Consider the following 12955-nt stretch of genomic DNA (forward strand, 5'->3'; position numbering starts at 1 on the left):
ACATGCTCCAGTCTTCTAATTGCCGTGTTTGGATTCTCCTCTCATCCCTCAGATCTTCCTGATGGGAATAAAATACACAGTAGATGACAACTTTCAAGTCATTTTCATGTCACTTCTGATAGCTGTGGTAGGAAGGTTATTGATAGTGTTATTAATTCTTTCATTTCAATTTTCCCTATACATTTCTGCCCCCAGCAAACCCTCAGTATAAAATTATTTCCTGAACTGTTTCCAGCCTGTTCCTGCTGTTGCTCTCAGAATGATCTGAAGACAGATAATACAGCTGTCATTTCTCAAGGCTCCACTGCCATGCTTTGATAAAACCCAAATCGTGGTTTTGATGGTGCCAGACTTTACAAGCCTATTAAGCTGTCTCTGCCAAGAGATGGTTTTCCCTTTACAAGTTCTGGGCTGACACAGGGTTTCCATGCTCTCCACAACATTTAAAATCCCATCTCCTCCCAGTTGTCTGACATTTTTAATTTTTTTTTAATCTGACTGCCATTATAGCAGCAGACTCAAATGAGAAAATCAGCACAGCCACAAGGAACAGTCACTTTATTTGTCCTCAAGCAGGGTGTCAAGGACAAATATTTGCATTTAAACAGGAAAATATAAGCTGTGAAAAAAAAAAAAAAGATACCCTGCATTCTGGTTTGGATTTCTACACCTTTTTCTTCCTGCTGAAAGATCTCACATTCCCTCCTAAATCTAATGAGGAATTAGAAGCTATGCATATGGCCAAGAACTGCATTGAAAGCCCAGCAGCTTTAGTGAGACTCAGACACTGCAGACAGTAGAGATCTAGAGCAGGTGGGAAGAACAAGACCTACATTTCAGTCCAGCTCTGTTTGATCACTTCAGACATTCACTGTTCTGATCTGCAAACTGGGTCTTGCAGGAGATACCTGGCCTTCTCCAGTCCCCCTTGATTTTGCTTGTGTGGATTACAGTGCACAGGGGGCAGACACATTAATTTAACCTTTACTTAAACATCAGCCCGTGGGAATGCTACCTGTCTTCTGAGAGTTTTCAAGAGGCTCACCAGTTCTTGCTGTAAGTTGCCAAATAAAAGAGAGTTTGCTGCAAAGGAAAATTATTCATCAAAACCAGAGGTGGCTCCCTTGGACCACAGCACAGCCTGCCCACAGCAGGTGTTTGCTTTGAACCACATCCTGTAGCTTTTCTCTGGAAGTGCCTATAAACCCTCCCACACCCAAACCAAGCCATCCCAGCAGTGCCCTCAAGCCTCCATGGTGGGTACCAGACACAACCTCCCCTCCACATTCCCATCCCACCTTCCCCTTGGCAGGCAGCAAAAGCCCAGCCAAAGAAGAGAGAGCAGTTCCTGTTTCCCCACTTTGCTGAAACCCCCCCAAGCCTGAAGACATTTTCTAGCTGGGAATTTTCTAATGTTGACAAACACCAGTTCAGTTGCAAAGCAAATTGTTGTGAAATGGAGGCCAAAGGGAGAACTTACCCATTTCTACCATTTCCTGGAAGAAAACAGCAGCCAGGCAGGCTGTGCCAATACCCACCAGACCCACACTCTCCCAACCAGACCTGCTGTGCTGTCTGCAGAGGTGGGCACAGACATCATTGGATTACCTCTGCATGAGTACAGTGCAAGACTGTAGATTTGGGATCCAAAAAGACAATGTTTAGTTTACAAGAGAGAAAACAAGGATGCAGAGAAGAAAGTAATGACCTCTGCAATGCTGCTGTCATTTTTGCATGACTGAAGAGCCAGGCAGCATGAAAGAACCTGGAGAACCATTCCTGCAGAGACAGACATAAGGAGTTTAATGTCTGAATAAAACAAAGACACAACTCAACTGATCCTCACCAGTACTTGCACAGGGAAGAGCCAAGAGTGAGCCTCAGCAAATAGAGCTGATGGGCAGAAACTGGTCAAAGAAATTCAGCTTTGAAAGAGAAGCTTGTTTCCCAGCACTGAGAGTAATGAAACCACAGCTTCCCTGGGCCAGTGGCAGACTGGGAGGTGTATCCCTGCTGGGTGATATCCTTTGGTCTGCTTCACCTATCCCTGCACATCCAAGTGTACCAAACAGACATTGTGCAGTGGTCCCATCCCACATGGCCTGAGTCAGTGCTGAGGGCCTTTGGCTTACCTGGGTCCTGCTGTGGAACAACAATCTGAGGCCAAGGAGCATCTTCCCTAACCAGAGCTTAGCTCTTCCCTAGCCAGAGCTTAGCTCTTCCCTAGCCAGAGCTTAGCTCTTCCCTAGCCAGAGCTCAGCTCCTAATGCCCTGGCTGACCTAGGGGGAATTTGGGGATCTCCAGGCTTGCAGCTCCTGTGCTTTTGTACTCAGAGAGAGATCCTGTTTGGTTTTTCTGGAACTATGGACTGTGCTGAATAAAAAGTTATATTCAGGCACTGATGAGTGAAGCACATGACAGATTGCAGGTCCCTCCACCCATGCCACCACTCCCTCCTTTCCTTAGGACTCTCTCGGAAGGTGCACTCTCTGGAAATGGCTGTGGTCCCAGAGATGCTGGGCTTTGCTGTCTTTCCTTATAAAAGAGTCATCTCCCAAAGGTCATATTCCAGCCAGAAGCCTTCCAAAATGACAGCCCACCCCAGAGAAGTGATGTTCCCTGCCAGCAGCACACAGCCTATTGGGCAGAGCACACCTGCAGGTCTGCCCCAGCTCTGCAGTCAAAGCAAAAGCCTGGTATGGTACTGTGCACTGGCACAAGGGGAGGGCAGACAGATACAGCCATCTGTGCCATCTGTTGCTAGACCACTTAAATCATCCCCAAAATGTGCCCTGGGCCTGCATCATGGAACCAGCTCATTTTCCTAAACACTGTGGCAGTGTCTGTCACTGGGAATGTGCTTCCCAAGAGGACTGCTGGGGCACCTGGGCAGAAGCTCGTACTCTGAAAGCAGGACCACAGTTACCTTCAATGCAAGGGTCAGGCAACACAGTTCACTTCAAATTCTTCCCTTCCAAGCTTTCTAGACACCTGGAAGAGCCAGCAAATAAGGGGGACAATATTGTTTGTTCAATTGTTTTTCCATTCATTTCACATACTTACAACCAAGAGACTGGTCCAGCTAGATAAGCAACTGAGCCACATTTACACTGGCTCCTGAACCACTGACTTCCCAGTAACTGCTTCAGGATGGCAAGAACATCAAGTGAAGAAGCAGTAATTTTCCAGCATGAAGAGATGAGGTCATATCTGCCTATTCTTCTTTAGATTTTCCAGTGCAAGAGCGAGCTGTTTCCTTTTATGCATTGCAGGCGCCTTTCAAGCATACTGTAAGTTGTTTTCTAACGAGCTGGAACATCTTGCTTGATGACATCTCTGTTCAAATTGTTATTTTCCTCCAGCTGGGTCAGGGCTTTCTGACTCTGACACAATGAGAAAATCACACCCATTTTCCAGGATTTATATATTGCAAAGGCTCAAGTGTAGGCTCAGATGCAGCACTCTGGCATCCAATCTTCTTCCAACCAGTTGCTTCCCCTTCCTACCCAGCTCTGTCCACAAGGGGACATTCCCTTTCTCCCTTGAGCTTCAGGAGGGCAGAACCAGTCATGGTCCTTGCACATGATGACATGTGTCATTTTCCTGTCTGGCCCACAAGACAGTGTGACAGAAGCAGCCCATGTCTTGCACTGAGGAGCAGCAAACACGTGCAGCAGGTACCCTGCACAAATGTGCCTCTGATGAGAGCCACCAGCGTGTGACACAGCCAGGGCTGCTGCCACATGAGCTCACCTGTCACAACTCACAGATCCTCATCCAGCACTTGGCCAGTTTGCAGTTATTTGCTTTTACAGTGTCTCTTGCTTGACAACAAACCTGCCCATGCTGCAGCATTTCACAAATATCCATGCAGGGCTTTTACCTTCAGAGGAAATTCCCAGTGAGGCCACTGTTTCCACTCCATTACTCTTCCTCCACTGACACCAGGTGTCCACCCTCCCCAGCAGGCACAGAGCAGCAGATGTGTGGCAGACCACATTGCACAATTTGTTAGATCAAGGTTAGAAAAAGCAATAATAAGCCTGTCTGTCACGGATAAACAGACTGCTTTAATTACGGGTATGCCCTGACAGGAAGAATTTGCCATTCAAGCTCTGCATGGCGCTCTCCCAAAAATAGATGAGGACCCCAAGAACATCAACAAATATATCCTCACATCACCCCTGCTGGGTGAAGCAAAATCCATTTTACAGAGAGGAACATGAACAGGGGCTGTGCCTACAGGAATCTGTGGCACACAGAATCCACCAGCCCCTCTGATGTCACAGCAATAGAGTCCCTTGTTGGAAAGTGAGGCCTCCCACCACAGCTACGAAACTCATTTAACCCATGTGCAACATTCTACCTAAAATGTCACAGTGCTTTATGAAGCTTCGTGTTGTTGTGCTTGATTTATCAGCAGAAAAACGGAACAGAGGTGATTCCTGCCCTCTTTCCACCCTCTTGGCCTCCCTTCAGATTATTCAGTAACTTGACTGCAGAATGCAAAAGCCATCCTGGTTTTTTCAGACATTCTCCTTAGAGAGACTGATTTTTGTTTTGGTTACACTAAAGATGGAAAAAAATATCAACTGCATGGTAAGGATATCTCTATCACTCAAGTTGCACCAAGGGAGCTTTAGGTTGGACATTAGGAAAAATCTCTTCACTGAAAGAGTTGTCAAGCATTGGAACAGGATGCCCATAAAAATGCTGGAGTCACCATCCCTGGAGCTATGTAAAAGATGTGTGGGAGATATGATTTAGTGGTGTACTTGGCAGTGCTGGGTTAATGGTTTGACTCAATTATCTTAAGGATTCTGTCCAGCCTAAAAGATTCTATTATTCTGTCCCAGCAAACTGCAGGAAAACGTCTCTGCCCCTTCAGATGCAGAGACCTGTGAGAAGGCAGTGGAGCCACCATCACTCAAGTGGTGTAGTCTTCATCTGCTCTGCAGTTCCCACTGTCCAGCCCAGGCAGCCCAGGCACAGGAGGGGAAAATGTCAGCCAGAAATGGAATATCTTGGAAAAAGAATAGCAGCACAATTACATTAAACACCACAAATAATGCTGTAGGGATTGTGCAGCCTGAACAGGAGGGGGCCCTCCAGGAGCAGCAAGGTTCTGAAGGGTGCACACAGAAGAGCAAGGCACAGGCCATCAAGAATTTGGTCTCCTCTCACCCTGACTTTGATGAGGTGCTCCAAAAACATGGGAATGGAGAAATTGGAATTTGGATCTTGAAAGTCAAAGGACAACTATAAGGTAGAGCAGTGCTTCAGCCAGTATTTAGGGGCTGGATTGTGCTCCCACTCTTAAATCACAGAGCAAAGAGCTCAACAAATGCACTGCCTGGACATCCTGCTTCTGGCCAGACATTATTTGGTGGCCACTGCCACCTCGTGGCACTGTCACCTTCATAGGGCCCTGAGACCAAGCAAGGACTCTTCACCTGTCACCCAGCCATGAACAGCACAGCTGAAAACAAAGGAGCTCTCTGGGCTGCAGTGGCATAGAGGCAAGAGGGGACCAGGCTCTGTAGTTTTCCTCAGCTGGAACGCCCTTGCAAAACATCCTCTGCCCAATTCCAGGCCAGTTTATTCAGGCCAGGGCTGCGATGCCTGCCCCTGTCAAGACATTTTTGCCAGTTCAACAGAACAAGGCAGGTTCTGCTGCATTCAAAGCACACTTGTAACTAAGATTTTTTACATGTGGTACAGTTGCCCTTTAAAAAAGGGAAATCTAACATTTACTGGAAGAATAAGGCCTGGAGAGACGTGAATTTTTCAGTCCCAATGCATGGCTGAGAAAATGCAATACCTGTACTGCCAGAGAATCTGTTCAGGGTGTATTGGGTGGTATTTCCTGCAGATAAGGTGGTGTTGGCATTATCCCAGCTGTCCCTGCTGTCTCAGAAGCTGCTCCAACAAGATCACTCGACACATATTTGGTAGGAGCTGATGTAGAGCACTGTTTTCATGGTCTGCACACAGTCCTTTGGGCAAGAGTCACCACGAGTTAATCCAGGCAGCACAACAGCAGAAAACATTTCCTCTAGGGGAAAATAAAACCTTTTCCAATCTTCCCCTCCACAACTCAATAACACAGCAAAGATTTTGTAAAACTGTGGGTGAAACATGCAAGTTGTATCCTTGAAGATGTAACGCCCACTTTCAGATGGCCAGCAGAAGACAGTCTGACCATGTCTTATTTTTCCCTGCCAGGTTATGTGGGAGAGCACACACACAGAGCAGGCACCCTGTAATTATAACTTTATCTGCCTAACCTCAGCCCCTAGGGACATGTGAGCAGAAACCCTCCCTGTTGCTGCTGTGTGACCCCCGCCTGTCTCCAGTGACATTTACTGAGTGGTGTCCCTCACACTGTAGGTTGTCTATCAAAGTCTTCTCATTTTGGAAGGTGTCAAGTGGCAACATTGACAGGGAGAGTAATTTAAGCATTTAAAAAATCCAAACTACCATTAAAACACTGGCACACACAGGAACACCTACTGATATCCTAAGGAACCATAGCCAATCCGAAAAACAATAGGCAATTTTCCTCTGTCTCCTGCTCTTTGTGTGGCTCACACTACCTGTCATAAGTAGCTATTAAGGAGCCCATACCACAGCATGGCAGAGAGGAGGGGGAAACCCAAAGTATACCACAAAATATTCTCCCTCAAATTCTGCCCATCAAAGGGAGTTTAATCTCCAGCTGTCTAACATTTAAGAAATATCAAGTAAAATGGTCAGAATAGACTGCAAAATGCTGGGTTTTGCCATTATGCTCTCTACTGAGGGAAACATTTTTGATGGGGTGACCTTTGCATCGAGCTTTGCTCATACTGAAATGCATTCTGCAGACCATGAACAAAAGCTGCTCCTTTTGACAGTTGAACTCAATACATAAGAACTATTTAAGAGAAGCTGCTTTACAAACAGTGGGTGGCAGATGACAATTAGGTTTTTTCTTCTGTTATGAACTGGGGAGGTATGGGAAATTATTGCCATTAGTCACAGTGTGCTTGATACAACAACAAAGAAGGACCAGGCTCTCTCTGTCTCCTTTCCCATGTTTTATTTTCCCTGTGCATCTGCACACATCGCCTTTAATCCTCCCTACATGCTCACACACACTCATTCTTCAGTCTGTTCCCAATTTTGTCCCCCTTTGCTTTAATTCAGCCCTAAATATGTTAAATATTTAAATATGCTAAATGCAAATCTGACCAGCTTCCTGAGCTGTTGGAAGCGCTTTGTGTTGGTCCTTGAAGATCTGGATAAAAAAGCTGAATCCAAGCAAGATGGGGATTAAAAGAGGAAGGGGGAAAGAGTGGTGCAGGGAAGAGAGGGGGCACAGCACAGATCCTCCAGCAGCACTCAGTTACAGGGACAGGAGATGGGACAGGGACTGGGGGAGCTGGGACAGAGGGAATGGGGGAGCTGGGAATGAGGGAATGGGGGAGCTGGGACAGAGGGAATGGGGGAAGATGGGACAGAAGGACTGGGGGAGCTGGGACAGAGGGAATGGGGGGAGATGGGACAGAGGGAATGGGGGAGCTGGGAACGAGGGAATGGGGAGCTGGGAATGAGGGAATGGGGGAGCTGGGACAGGGAATGGAGGAGCTGGGACAGAGGGAATGGGGGAGCTCCATCTGGGCAGGGCTGGGGGGTCCTGCCTGCAGCCCCTTAAACCTTGGGTGGACCAGGAGCTGTGCTGGGCCATCAGCCCAGCCTCCTCAGGAGCAGTGAGGTCCTGCAGACATGCCTGGGAGGGAACAGCAAACCCAGGTGCTTCTTGGCTACAGAAAGGTGATTTTCAAGGGTTTGGAAGCACCATCCCATGTGGGGATCCCCAAAGCATCACCTCCCTCTGCAGAGAGCTGCTCGGGGCTCTCCTCTGCCCCACCAGCTGAGCCTGGAAGCACCAGTAAAGCCCAGCTGGGTTCAGGAACACCAGTAAAGCCCAGCTGGGTTCAGGAACACCAGTAAAGCCCAGCTGAGTCTTCCCATCACCTCCCCTTCATTCCTAATGACCCCACCAGCAAGGGCCCTGCTCTAAGCTGCAGTTCTCACCAGGGAAAGCTGTAGCACTCTCTTGTTGTGTTCCCTGTTTGTATCAGTACTTGGTGACTTCCTTGTGTGCTGGACTGAATTTGAGGATGCTTCCTGAGCACCAGACAATGTCCTGGGATGAGTATGTGGCACCTTTTTGCTAAGAAAAGGACTAATTTCACCAGACTGTCTGCAGTAAAGTGATTTTTTTCCCTCAGCTTGGCCCACACGACATCAGACTGGCGGGGCAGAGGCCATGAGGGCTGCAGAGCCGTGTTCAGCATGGGCCCGAGGGTGCCATGGGAGACACACACAAACACATTTATTGAGCACATTCCCATCAGGCAAGAGAGTACACAAAAGGGCAAGAAAAACTAATAAAAAAATCCTATCAAGAAGTTATTTGGCCATAAATGAACATCAGGGTGGCAACATCAGATATGATGGTTCTCAAATACTTTTCTTTCCCCTGAAGGTCAGGCAGCCCTTTAATAAAATTTGAGAATCACAGCTGTAAAGTCTACTCCTGCCTCTGTTCTTTGCCTGCAGAGAGAATATATATGCATGAGTCTGTACTTCAGATAGCTGAGGCTACAGATAACTCAAAAGATCTTCAAAAAAGGATAAAAAACATCCTTTGTCATACAGCAGCTCCCAAACCATGATTTTGGTTGAAAATAGGCACAGTCATATGAAAAGCTACACAGAGCATACAAAAGGCAACAAACAAAAGTGTGTGAATTCAGGACACGGCTGAATCATTTTAATATCAGCTGAAGCTTTGAAAATGTGATTAGCATATAGTTAGGAGACACTTCTCTTTTGCATCTAAAAATACCGTGCCAGCTCTGGAAGAGAGCAGCCACCAGCAGAGCAGGAGTTGCATAAGCCTCCCTCAGCCATTGTCTGCAGGGAGCAAAAGGGCCCCAGGTGCTTCCTTGGTGTTGTGGAAATAGCAGCTAGTTAATTTAGCAGTTTGATTTTTATGACACTTAGCATAACAAACACATCAAGGTCAGCCTGAAATAGTCAAAAGACATGCATATTCACACCAGACACTGACATCCTTTGATAAAAGGCTGTGCATCTCCTGTAGCACTTTAAAAAGTGATACCTATTTTTAAATGAAGGAGGAAACAGCATAAAGAGCCCCGTTTTGTGGCTCTGATTTGCATAAGTCCGTGCTCCCACATAGCAGGGACAATAGCAGGGCCATGGGCTGCTCTTGAATCAGTCCAGCTGGCAGCTCTGCCTCTGAGCCAGCACAGCCTGGTGGGGGCTGGACCTGTGCCAGCAGAAATCTTCCCTTCCATTGTTGGAGCTCTGGATGGGGCCTGGCTGGCACAGCCCTGCAAGGGGGGAGATTTGCTGGGGAGAGCCAGCTCAGCACAGGCCCCAGTGAAGGGCAGGAGCCGGGCAGGAGCCAGGGTCAGCCCTTGTCCTCCAGACAGGCCATGAGTTGCTTTATCCTTCAGACTGGGTGCTAAAGGCAAGGACCTGAACGTCTCCTAGACTGCGAGGGGCACCTGAAATCTCACTCTTTCTCAAGCCTGGGTACGGCTTTGCTTTCCCCTGTGCCCTCCCCTGTGCTGAGCACCGGCACTGAGCCCTGCTGCAGCCCCAGCTCAGCCACTGCCCACCCCCCATGTGCTCCCCAGATAATCCCGGGCGTTGTTCTGGGCAGGCTGCTGGTTTCACTTAAGGCAGTTCTATGCTTTTCATTGTGTTTTTAATTTTCATTTCACCGAGATTCACTCCCACAACCATGTTTTCTGGCTTCTTCCAGTCTCTGTCCTTTATTTTTACTGCTGGAGTCAGAGATGATTATCTCCAAGAAAGAGATTTCAGCTGTGTTATACTGATAGTAAGTGCTGTTTTTCCTGCTCTGTCTGATTTTCCATGCAAGATGCTTTTCGTGTAGCTTTAACTGTTGCAAATTGTTTGCCACGTCTCCCATTTCCCTTTCCCTGCTGTGGAAAGTGCCAGCCCTCCTAAAAGGAAGGGATTGCAGCCCCTGGCAGGCCCAAAGGAGCAATCTGTTCAACCTTGGGGAGGATCACAGAAGCCCCTAAATACAGGCTGCTCTGGGGCCACATGGCCTCCCCCGGTGGTTTCCTGGTGTCCTCAAGGACCTCTGTCTGTGTGTCCCTGGCAGGAGGGACCTTCCTGTGCCAGGGCACAGCTCCTGACAGACAGCAAGGGCATCACAGGCTGCCAGCAGCCAGCACGTTCCAGTGCTGGCATGCAAGCTGTGACACCTCCATCCTTCACAGCACGTTCTCCAGCCTGAAATTGAGATCTTCCGCCCCACTGGAAAAAAGCCCAGGCAGCAGGGAAGCCCTGCTGAGGGCCAGGACTAGAGGCTCTGATGCCACCCAAAGTCGGTGTGAACCGGGCCTGGCCAAGACTATCCTTTTAGAGCAGCATTTCCTCCACCCCAGGCAGTTTATGGAGGGGCCACATGAATCTCCAGCTCTGAATAAGCATCTTCAGGCAGAGCTGCCCTCCCCAGCTCTCCAGCAGCAATCTGTGTCAGCCTTGCCCACACTTCTTTCCTAGCACCACTCCAGGTGCTCGTGCTCCAGAGCCCCCATCCTCAGCTGCTTCCTGAGCCCCTTCCACAGGTCCCCAGCAGCCTCAGTGCTCTGCCACCCCCGTGTCACAGAGCCTGGCAGTGCCACCAGCTCCTCACCTCTCATTGCACTGCCACCCAAAGCTGGGAGAGCAACAACCCTGTAAGAGAAGGCACGAGCAGGAGAGCAGCATCCCCACGTTGGCACAGGTCACCAGCAGTCCCAAAAGATCCAGCAGGGTCCCCTCAGCTGCTCACGCTGCCCGTGCTCTGCAGGGGACACTTGTCTGACTTCAGCCAAGCCAGCACTGTAACCTCACACTGGGGTTTTTCCTCCCTGCCTCGTCAGCTCCCTCTGCTGACTTTGCTCACCTCAGCTCTGCAGAGCCTCCCACACAGCAACAGCCCCAGGCAGTGCCCACAGCAGACCCTCACAGCATCCCCCAGGCCTGGGGAATAATCCATGTCAGGGCAATGCAACACAGCAAGCACACTGAAAGTTGCTGCTGCCTCAGCATTTTTATTTTCAATCAAAGCAGCGTTTTTTATTTTTTGTAATAGTTTTTCCCCCTTTGGCATTTTCATTAAAAGACCAACAGGAAAAAAAATCCTCAACAATCCCAGAGTGGAAGTTATAAGCAGCCTGACACCTGGTAATGAGATATTTCAAGCTCTGGTCTGGCACTTTTATGGTATTTCTGAACCAAGCACTCAATCAAGTGGGCTTAGAACAGAAAGTTTGTTACTCCCAGGTTTTTCATCTTACGTTGCAGCAGTGGAAGGATACAGTACAATAAGACAGGCAAATACCTAGCAAGTAAATACTTTCACCATAGTATAATTATTCCCCTCAACAAAAAAGCTTGTGAGATGGCTCCTGAGGCAGTGCTCAGCTTTCACAGCCCACCTGAGAACACCTTGGCTTCTTATTTGAAATGCCTCATCACTTTTCTTAAGGAAAGAGGGCTCCAGCAGCCCCTCTGTCTGTCCACCCTGTTGTCTTCCCTTCCCTAAGCAGCTGTGCAATCCACCACACACCTTCACTCAGAGCTGCAGCAGGACAATAGAGGTCCAAGGTTGTCCATATCCACACGTTCTTACATTAAAATGTATGCAGAAGAGGTGAGAAATTGCTGTTTCAAAGCCACAACACCAAGGTGATGCCCACTGAACCACTCACGTGCCAGATTTGTCTGGAAGCTCTGGCAAGGGGACCCTTCTCCCTGTGCTGCCTGGCAGTGTCTGCCCAACACAGACTCTCAGCAAAGCCTCTCCTCCCTCCTTGTTCCAGGATCTTGGGGAGGATTTGGCAACAGGAGTGTGTGATGCCCTCACTGAGCTGCTCCCTGCTTGTAAACCTGCTGCAGCCCTCAGTCCCTGAGGGTGAGAAATGCCAAAGGGAAGGAGAAGGGGCAGGGCTGGCAGCCCCCAGCACAGCCAACACCTCCCTGCGGAGCCCCAGCCCTGGAACCACAGCACAGCAGGACAAGGCTGAGAGGGGCAGGAGGGAAGGTAACCTGCACGTCCCAGCAGCCAGCCTCATCTCCAGCTGGCTCCTCGGGGGACAGGAAAGCTCTCACCCCGTCACCCTCACACCTGGGGCTGGACTCCTGTGAGATAATCAGAACCTTCCACTCCCCTCCCACGCCAGCACTGCTCCAGTTAAAGCTGTTGGCTGTGGACTCCCTGCCAGGAGTCCTGGGGAGGCTGGCCAGGGATGTTTTGTCCTTGTAGGAGCTCTGCAGCACCCAAAAGCAGAGCAGAGCCACCAGAGACAGGCGACTGAGCCGGGAGAAGAGAAGAGCCAGCCCAGCACTCACGCTGCTCATGCTGCTCGGGTTTTGTCCCGTTTGACACAAGCAGGGGAAGGTTTGCCCAAAGCACAGCCGTGCCTGGGCCCCTCACTCACTGCCACAGCAGCTGACACCACCCAAACACCGGTGCTAATTGCAGAGACAGCACAATCATCTGCATTCTGCCCAGAACAGCCCATTGTTATTTTTATGCACGCACACAGACACAAGTAAAGAACCCTTCTCATTTCAAGCTGTGCTATTATGCTAACTACAGAGAAATAAATATGCCACACTGTAGCTAATAAGTGTCATTCACAGCAGTATTTATTCCAAACATGTTTCCCCCATCACGTCTGTTCTGCCTGGAACTGCTCATCACTAAAGAGGAGACCTTTATTTCTAGTGATTTAAGCAGACAGGAGAGAGTTAGCAATTAAAGCAGACTTTTGTACAGTTTAATTCTTTTTATTTCAGCTATCAGGGATTGTTATGTGCTATCTCTGCATCTATTTCTGGAGCCACCACCTA

The sequence above is a fragment of the Prinia subflava genome, chromosome 17 (genome assembly GCF_021018805.1).
Source record: "Prinia subflava isolate CZ2003 ecotype Zambia chromosome 17, Cam_Psub_1.2, whole genome shotgun sequence".
Taxonomy (NCBI): Eukaryota; Metazoa; Chordata; class Aves; order Passeriformes; family Cisticolidae; genus Prinia; species Prinia subflava.